Consider the following 10158-nt stretch of genomic DNA (forward strand, 5'->3'; position numbering starts at 1 on the left):
TAGCCTGCCTTGATACATGTAGTTGATTATTAGAAGCAGTGAGCGAACTTAGGGCTTACCAGTAAGCAATGTATATAGATTACAATTGTTTCTCTTTTTGCTGCCTGGCTCATTCTCAGTAGAGTAACCAGTGAACTCTTAATGTATTCTCTTCCTATGGTTAGACGTTTGTTTTGCTTTATCCTGTTAATTTAGTCAGGGCTCGACACTAATGGTAGCCAACTTGCCACAGGCTAGAGTAGGAATTAAGTTTTGGCTACAGAGCTGGGCGCTATTTTTTCAACTTACTGGCCTGGTGGCTAGTGACAACTTATATGTCACTAAACAAAAAAAAATTGCTAGCCAAGTGTTGATGTTGACTGGGTGCAATAACAGCAGAATCACTAGCAAGACTTGAAAACACAATGCAAGCGACTCTCTTTAATACATTATGGAATTAATTTTAAAGGAAAAAATACACAATGCAATTTTGCATCTGAAACCTCTTGACCAGTTGACATACAGTTGGCACACCTTGTGTCACGCTTGACTGGTAATGTTAAACACAAGGGCGAACCAATTTATGACCGAATTGCACTGGTTTTAATTTTGTTCAATGGCCTCATGTTTTCCTCACATCAAATCTCTCAAGCCAACAGATCACAAAGAAAAATCGAGTGATTTTCCTGAAAAGACTTTAAGGACTCTTTGATACCTCCTTGTAAAAATATCCAGACCCCAAGACATCATTGTAAAAACTGTCGAGACTTCTTCAGTCTCTTCACAGACAGGAGCTGTAGAATTCAAACTGTTTCAAAGGCAGCATTAGCAAAATTTGACTTCTAATAAAGGTCAAAGGAAATAAATCTTTCTCACGTAATTATTTCTGCAATGGTAAGTTCTGTCAGTATGGAAACAACAACAAATCACCTGTATGTTGTTACGCTAAATGAAATGTTATACCTTTACAGTTCTGCATGATTTTGTACATGATTTTATCAGGGTGCTCATGTTTTGTGCTACTAATTTGTAACAAGAAAAGAACATCGATGTATGCTTTCAGAAAATGCTGTCTTGTTTGTCAAATATTTCTTTCAACATAATAACATGCTCAGTTTTTATACCCTTTCAAGTACCAAACAATGAAAAGTAAACATGATAACACCACAATGAAATTCTTACCTTGTTTCCAAGAAAAGTGTTAGTGTTTGTCTTCATTGAGGAAGACAGCAACTAGTTTGGCCAATTTCATTTTGTTTACTAGCCAAAGTGGCTAGTGGAAATCAGAAACCTACTGGTCAAAACAAAATGTCTCCTAGTCTGTGGCGAGGTGTCTACCATTAATGTCGAGCCCTGTGGTTAGTAGGTTTCTGATTTCCACAAGCTGCTTTGGGTTAGTCTCAAGCAATGAACTGACACACCTCGACAAAGAAGTAGCTTACACCAGTGACATGAGGTGGAGAGGATTCACCATGCTTTTGCACAAAGGTGTTACAGCAGCAAACATGGAGGCAATGCAGCTGTGGTGATGGTGCAACACTGGAGTGCATGGTTGAAGACAAAGGTTGGCGTGTGTGGGCAGGGGTGCATGTGTAGCATCTTTGTTGCTGTGACACCTTTGGGCAGACAACCTGAATCCTCCTCAGTTCACGCAATTGCTGTTAGCCACCTCTTCATCAAGATGTGTCATTTCATCACTTGGTACTTTTCCTCAATGCATGGATGATTTTCCTTCATCACAGCCAGAAAATCCTTGCACTGTAGTTCCTGCAAGAGATACACTTGAGCATCTTGAACTGAGAAAATCATGCACAAAATCGTACAGAACTGCAAAGGGATAACATTTTCTTTAGCATAACAACATAAGTGATTTGTCATTGTGTCCATACTGACAAAACTTACTACTGCAGAAATAATTACGTGAGAAAGATTTATTTCCTTTGACATTTATTATTAGTCAAATTCCACTAATGCTGCTTTTGAAACAGTTTGAATTCTACAGCTCCTGTCTGTGAAGAGAGTGAGGAGGCCTTGACAGTTTTTACAATGACGTCTTGGGATATCGATATTTTTTACAAGGAAGTCTCAAAGAAAAACAGAGTTCTGAAAGTCTTTTATTGGAACTGGTTTAGTAGTAGTATTGGTATTATTGGACAATCTAGTCCATAATTTTAGCGTGTGTTAGTAATTGTACATTTCCTTAAACATTTTCTGAGATGGCTTTGGAGTCCGATTCGTGATCGGCAGATGCAATGACAAGAACCACAGACATAAGTGGAATCAGTGGGTGGAGCAAGGGCCCTGGCCTTCTGACGTTCTCTCCTGGTATCCGCTGTGATGTGCAGAAGCTTTTCTCCCTCTCGTAGGGCTTTGGTGCAATTTGTTTTCCACGCACTCCTGTCACTGGCAAGAGTCTCCCATGAATCGATTGGAGCTGGTTTACACACAAAGTAATTACCAACAATAGGTATTAAAGAGAGTCGCTTGCATTGTGCTTTCAAGTCTTACTAGTAATTCTGCTGTTGTTTTACCCAGCCAACGTCAACACTTGGCTAGTTAATTATTTTTATTTGACTAGTAACATAAGGTGTCACTAGCCACTAAGCTAGCAAGTTGAAAATCTAGTGTAGAGCAACCTCGTTCCCAGAGTCTCTAATCTTACCGCCCTCTGGAGCGAGCGACGAGAGACCCTGGCTGGGTCTGGTCACATCCCACTTTGACAATTGAGAACATCAGGGAGGGGTCCTCTGTAATCAGCAATTTGTTGCGTTGAGCTTTGTCGAATTCAAAGTATTGCCCTGCGACTGCCATTATCTACGGCGTTTATCAATACTTAGCTTTCAGGCTGAAATTTCGAATAATATCTACTCCAACGTTTACCTAAAGGTTAAGCAAGTCTGTCTCAGGCAATTTAGTGGTCGTGATTTTCAGTGTTGCCGTCTTACCCACTGGATTTATGGAAAGTCACTCATATTTCAACTGTGGGCGTCGAGCAGCACAATTTCATCCCGTAGTACTTGTTGTTTCTCCTCTGAATGCACACGATCAAATTGGTGCAAAAAACATAAGAATGTCTCCAGGAAAACGTATAACTTTCCCAAAGTAAAGCTACGACAGTCTCTGAAGAAAAGCTGGACGAAGATAAATATGATATTCGTGCAACGCACTTTGCAAACAGTTCTAATCAAATAGCCGGGCCCGGCGTCACCTGCGGTGTCACAATATCGAATGCAAGTAAGCAATATCTTCGTGGAATATTTTAATCTTTGTCCCTGGAGAGCCAATACTTAGAGCCTTAAAACATATCTTGCAATAGAAACGAACCTAAACAAAGTATAAGCACGGCATGGCAAATTACAGAGGTGTCAAACTCTGAGAAGCGACGTGCACTTAACAGCGGAAACCATGCAGACCTGTGACCTCTAAAAATGCTGTAACATAATCAAACGACTCTGCTCAACTGATAATTTCCATTTCTTCTTGCAACATGGCCAACCAGGGTCTCTCTTCACTCACTCCAGGGAGCGGTAAGATGAGAGACCCTGGGAATGAGGTTGAGTGTAGAGCCCTGTTGGTAATTTTTTTCATTCTTTTTCAGAACAAGAGCAAGACAACAAAACACAATTTTGCTATTCCAGTTTTTGGGGCTATTTAATTTCCTTTCTTCTGCTAACCCTCTTCATTCACCTTCACCTATCTCTTTTGTGACTAGGTGTCACACAACGCCTCACCCCTCTTTATTGCTGTATCTTATCCACAAAAAATTATTCTGTTCCACGACATATGGTTCTATACATGCTAACTTACAGGCAGCATCCACTACCTGTTAAGTACACTAATATAATGCAATATCAAACAATCTAACTATCAGTGAACAATGGACAATAAACACACTCGAGGCAGGAAAGAATATTTTGCAAATCCACCAAAATGCGAGCAACAGCGATGAAATGCTGCAAGAGAACAAGGAACTTTGGGAAAAAAATCAAGAACCGACCAAACAAATATCTACTTTCCATTGAGGTATGATGGATACTTCACTAAGACTAAATTTGTAGTTTGTAGTTCGCTCAAGTATATACCGAAGGGCCTAGCTCACAAGTTGATCTTGTGACCATAATTTTCAGTGGAATGAAGCACTGCTCATAAAGCCCATATCCAGATTTTACTTGTTCATAACCATAACCTGCACAATTAAAAACATTTTGTGATCTTACCGTGAAATAGCATGCACAACTTGGGCCTTTCAATTCAAGCTAGGGTTGTAAAGCAGCGACAGCTATTGTAGTGACCTGGTTAAACATAGATATCAAAGCTAGACTTCCTTCAAATGACCGTAAACTAAACATGAGCAACATCTTTGGTCAAAAGCACGATGAAATAACTGTAGCTTACTTGATTTAAAAATTCCCGCGTCTTCCCCAAATTGAATATTTGAACACATTCGGACTAACCTCCTCAGGAGTAGGCCTAAACCGAGTGGTTGCGAGTACAGTCTCGTTTGACAGCGGTTTCTGACAATGGAAAGGGACGTACTAGAAATCTGACCAATCCTCGTTTAGCTTAAAATTTCCCAATCTAAATCCAACATGGCGGACGAATTTCTACTTATGGGGTAGTTTGGTCCCCTAATCCTGAAGCGTTGAAAGGCTGTTTCTTTCAAAGCTACTTTCCTTGACAGAAGGGGTTCAAGAAGGCAAGCTATTTCTTTGTCCTTAGGCCGTCAGAGTAGTGGAGGAGCGTTTACTACTCATGAAAATCGCCGAATACAGCAAGAGACAAAGTGGACTAAGATCAGAGATCGCCTTGGTTATGTTGCCATTGAGAAATCTTCCCTTCCAACTGGGGCAGTTTGTATTTGGTGCCTGAAAACTTCAACTGCAATAAGATGCCGTTACTGTGGGCCTCAAACGTTTTTGTGTCGCGAATGCGCTAGGAAACTTCATTCCAGTATCACCACATACCATGTTTTAGAGTTGTAGAAGGTACAGCAATGACCTGATCATCTCTTTATTTAAAAAAATTAACTCACTTTACTTAAATGTACATTTATACGTACATGTAGTTGTTGCAAACTATTAGCTTTAATATATAAGCTTACACCGTGTGTAAAACATCTGTGTAGTAAAATACGTTTTATCCAAGAACAATCACACAGAAATTAATCTTAACCCCACCTAGTTCAGAAGTAACCTTATCTGCCAACACTATTAATTCAAACTTCAGTCTGCTATCTGCTAATGACTGGCAGCGATGTAGCAGGATACATCCTGCTACATCGTGATAGTTTACGTGTAAGCTCGTTTAAGGCCGTTGACCGTACATGTTAGCCAATGTTATAAAACTAACAAATTGTACTAGTGTACTAATTATAGCTAGAAACAACCAGAAACAACAGATCAGTTATAATTGCTAGCACTATATTTTATACATTGCCACTAAAACTTTTGAATGTTTCATCATAATCTATTTACCCTTGTTTAATCATATGTATTTTTATTTAGCCTAGTATATTACTTACTTCCAATATAGTTGTATGCACTTAGGAGCCTGCCTGATTTCTTGCTAGGTTAGTTAGGTACCCCAAATTACAGTGCAGCTCAGATATATGCAAACTACGCATACGCATTTTATAAGACCATATTTTGCATATACGCGTACATCAATACGCGCACATATGTGCATGTATATGCCCACATATACAGGTATATACGTGCATATATGTCTCTTTGTTATGCATTCTCATAGGTTTCTTTATGTGAAGCATTGTTAGTCAAACAAAGGACATTGTATTTCTGGGAACGAAAATGCTTCAAAGCGAAATTTGCATATTGTTAAAACATCGTGCCAATCAATGAAAGCTATTATATTTTGAGTTTTCAATCACTTCGCAAATTCACTGACAAACTACCGTTTATTAACACTTGCTTGATCTTTAGCTACCAAAAATGGGAAGAAAATTGAAGCAGTCTCTTGAACTCCCTATTTTAACACGTGAACTCTATGTTTTTACAAGTAAAGATCTATGTTTCAGCACGTGTCGGCAAGTTGTTTGCAAATGTTTCTTTGTCTGAATTAAGCATTCTGAAGATCCTAGTCAAAAAAATAAAATCTCTGGTTATATTTGACACAGATCATTTATTCAAATGGTAAAATACTCTTTCCTTGACAAAAAATTGTTTATCCAAGTTTCTATGGTGCGCTGCTCATGTTTAGTTATTTTTTCTGCAAGAAAAAGTTCTGTGTTTCGACACGCGTTGGCAAGTCATTTGCAAAATGTTTATTGTCTGAACCGTTCTGAGGATCCTTTTTGAAAAAATGATATCTCTGGTTCATTTAAACTGTGAAATAATCCTTTAGCCAAAGAATTGTTTACCAAAGTTGCTATGGCGCGCTGCTCACATCTAGTTATTTTTTTTCTTCAGGGAAAAGTTCTGTGTTTCAGCATGCGTCGGCAAGTCGCTTGCGAGATGTTTACTGTTTGAAGGCTACTTTGAAGTATTCTGAAGACCTTGTGGAAAAATGATATCTCCCATTATACATGTACATGTATCTGACACAAACCGTTCATTCAAATGGTAAAATACTGGAAGTTTCTATGGTGCGCTGCTCACATTTTGTTATTTTTAATTTTCTTCAAGGAAAAGTTGGGTGTTTCAGCACACGTCTCCAAGTTGCTTGCTTGGACCCGTGTTCACTTTGCGTCAAAAAAATGTTATCTTTCGGTTGTGTTTGCTCCATGAAGATGAAATTGCTGAAGCGTGTATCCCCGGTTCTATTTGACAAAAAAACAGTAAATTTATGATTTAACGGCAAAATACTCTCTCTTTTAATTAATATTCAGTCAGTTAATTTTGTGTCAAGTGCCCAATTGCAAAATGTTAGTTTGAGCTTACATTTTGCTAATAAGTTGTCTGAAGGCATATGTGTATATACTGTATACATGTGTTCAAAATAAAGAAAACTCTTTCTTGCTCTGGGGCAAGCTGTCAAGCCATTGAAAACAACAATGACCTGTTAAGAAAAGAAAAAAACAATAGGTTAGCTCATACATACATGTACTAATCAGGCATATGCGTATATACTGTATAATTATGTGTATATGCATACGCGTATGTGCATATATATGTATGTATACGCACATACGCGTATTGGGCTGACGCGAATTAGGCGTATTTTTTGGTTCGGATATATCTGAGCTGCACTGTAGTAGTACCGCAGCCAGTTAGAATGTGATTGTTATTATTATGATTTGCACAGGATGGAATGTTTGTTCCTCTTTTTCTAAATCATTTCATTTTGAAAAAATTTAATCACCACTGCTTGTCTGTGGAGATTCAGAGTATCACCTGTATAGATGAATATGGTAAGATATTTTTTGGTATAAATTTGTATATATAATTACAAGTTTTGTTATTAGTATGTTAAAGTTGTATAACTGCAACATGGATAATTATTTACCAGTTTATCAACCTGCAAAGTATGTGAATCCATACCATACTTTTAAAAATATGTGATATTTATGAATGTGGGTCTTATAAAAGTTGTGAAATTTAACAAATTGACACTGGTTTTTTAAGTATCTGTCCTCTTATTAATGGTAAATTGCATCATAAAGTTCATTGTCAAAGTAGTCTGCAGATCCACTTGCCTTCATCCATACAACTTTGACAATGTAATATTTATGACCAAATTTATCATCAATAAGAACACAGATGCATAAGAATCTGCTTGCTGTGTTTTTTATTTTCATTACAGTGAAACCTGTATTAGGCGGACACCCTTCTAGTGATTGCTAGGCAGACACCCTTACTAGTGTCTGCTTAACACAGGCTGTCTGCTCAAAACAGGTTCTAGTATGTTGTGCAATAATAGTCAATTATTAACCGTTTTGTAACACAACTTAGCATGTAACATCAAAGAATAGCTAAGACTGCTCATAGCACAATGTCCAGTTGATCACTGCATCAATCTGGAATAATCACTCAGCTTAAAAACGATATTGCTGAACAATGTACAGGAGTCTCAGCTGAACCTTTAGAAGTAAAATGAGCCCTTTAAGTGTCCGCTTACTGCAGGTTTTGTGCAACAAAATGTCTTAATATTGGTGTCTGCATCTGTTTAATTAAGAGGTGTCTGCTGAATGCTGGTTGATTTTTAATTACTGTAAATGTGGGAAAAAAATTTTGGGACTTATTAAAGCTGGTGTCCACTTAAAAGAGGGTGTCTGCTTAATATGGGGTCTGCCTAATACAGGTTTCACTGTTAACAAAATCCAAAATTGTCAAATGGAGGCTTCACTAGAGGAAAACACCGGTTAAAAGCTAAATTGAAATCACGGCCTTTATTCCACTGGGAAATTCCTGAAAACATACTGAATTATTCTATTATTTTAGTTTATTTTCATCAAATACTCGAACACAGCAAAAAAAGGGTTCTACTGTATTGCGGTAAATTTTCATGCCAAACTACAATAATTTACCCAATCTTTTTCACTTCACAGTTGAATTCATTATATTCACAAGCTGATCTTCAGGCTAGCTATCTGTTAATCCTGTTTAGATGCAATTTTTGGCTATATTGAGAAAGCAAAATCATATGCTAGATGTCGCTGAAACTGTTCACGATGATGTCAGCTGTGAGTCTGTACTCCTACTGATGATAAAAATACATGTAAGCCAGTGATCGTGCAAGAAAGTAGGCAGTCATTGTGAACAATTAAATGTACTTGTAAAATTGAGTCTCTCTATAACCACTGACAACAGATGAAGATGGGCTACAAACACAAGACTATATATTTTTGATTGTGACTTGATCTTTGTACAGACAGTTTTGTTGAGCAGACATACATTGCTATGGAGATTAAGAATGAGATCAATGGTAGTAATATAGAATGAAATTTATGAAACCTGGGTTTCAAAACTCCCTAGACTGTTAGCTGGGAAACAGTTATATGTTACGGATGTGGTCATGGTATTTAAGAATTGAGTCATAGAGGGTTATTCATTAACAGTAAGAAAATTAAAAAATCTTACAACATGTACTTTTGGCAAATTATTTGTAATAGCTTTACCTTAGACTGACATCAATAAAATACCGCAAGGGAGCTTAATTTTGAAATTTGTTTCCTTTTACATACTAGGGAAACTCCAATTGAAAGAAGCCTATCTTGATATAGTAGAGAGCCTCTTCTCTGAGATAGTAGTGCCCAGGCACATGCAGCTTCTGGATCAAGATGAAGGGAGGGCAGACAGTGCTGTTGATTATAATGAGGAGGAAGTGGCAGAGATGACGGCAGTGGTCAACAGGATTGTTCAAAGCTGTTCCGTTGTTCCTGAAAAGGTCTTGCTTAATTTGGTTTTGGTTTATTATATACTTTTGGATAACATGTCAAATGCAATAACTTATAATTTGCTTGAGTGAAAAATAATGTACAAATGACACAATCCTGAGTTACATGTAAGTCAGGCTGCAGGAATTAATCACACATACATGTAAGACACATTGCTCATTATAGCTTAATACTGTTTAACCAATCTCATTTTGGCTATGTAATTGTATTTTTTTTTTCAGACAAAGCATTTCTTTATCCCAAAAACATCTTTAACCAAATGGAAGTGTGGCGATGTCTTAGGATTTAGAGTACTTGTAGATGAAGCACTTGTTTTCACTGGGAAGAGGATGTGTGGGATGACTGACTTTGCCAGGCAAGAGCACAAAAGTAATTATATTGATTATTAATGAATTTTTTATAATCAATTTCTGTAATATGTTAATAAAGTAAGTTCTAGATTATTGTTTTTATAGGTATCAACCCCTTTGGAGACTGTTGTTGATGATGACGAAATTTTACTTCAGAATGTTCGCCAAATACTGAAAATACCTTTTTGGAACAATATTATGCCCTTTTATTGTGACAAAGTTAGAGCAAATTATGTCCTAGAAAGGACTTGACTGTCTATCAAAATTAATGCTATAAATAACAGTTCTCTTTGTAATACGCTTTGTATGTTCAAACCATGACAAATGGTTATAATTGACTGTGGTCTTTTCATCTTTCATACCTGCAGAAATGGAATCTCATAGGTCTAAAGTGCCAGAAACTGGAAAGGAAGAAGGTGATGAATTATAAATTTTATTTGGCAGTATAAATGCACTTTAGAAATGCAATAGTTGTGC

Source organism: Orbicella franksi, chromosome 13 (assembly GCF_964199315.1).
Source record: "Orbicella franksi chromosome 13, jaOrbFran1.1, whole genome shotgun sequence".
NCBI lineage: Eukaryota > Metazoa > Cnidaria > Anthozoa > Scleractinia > Merulinidae > Orbicella > Orbicella franksi.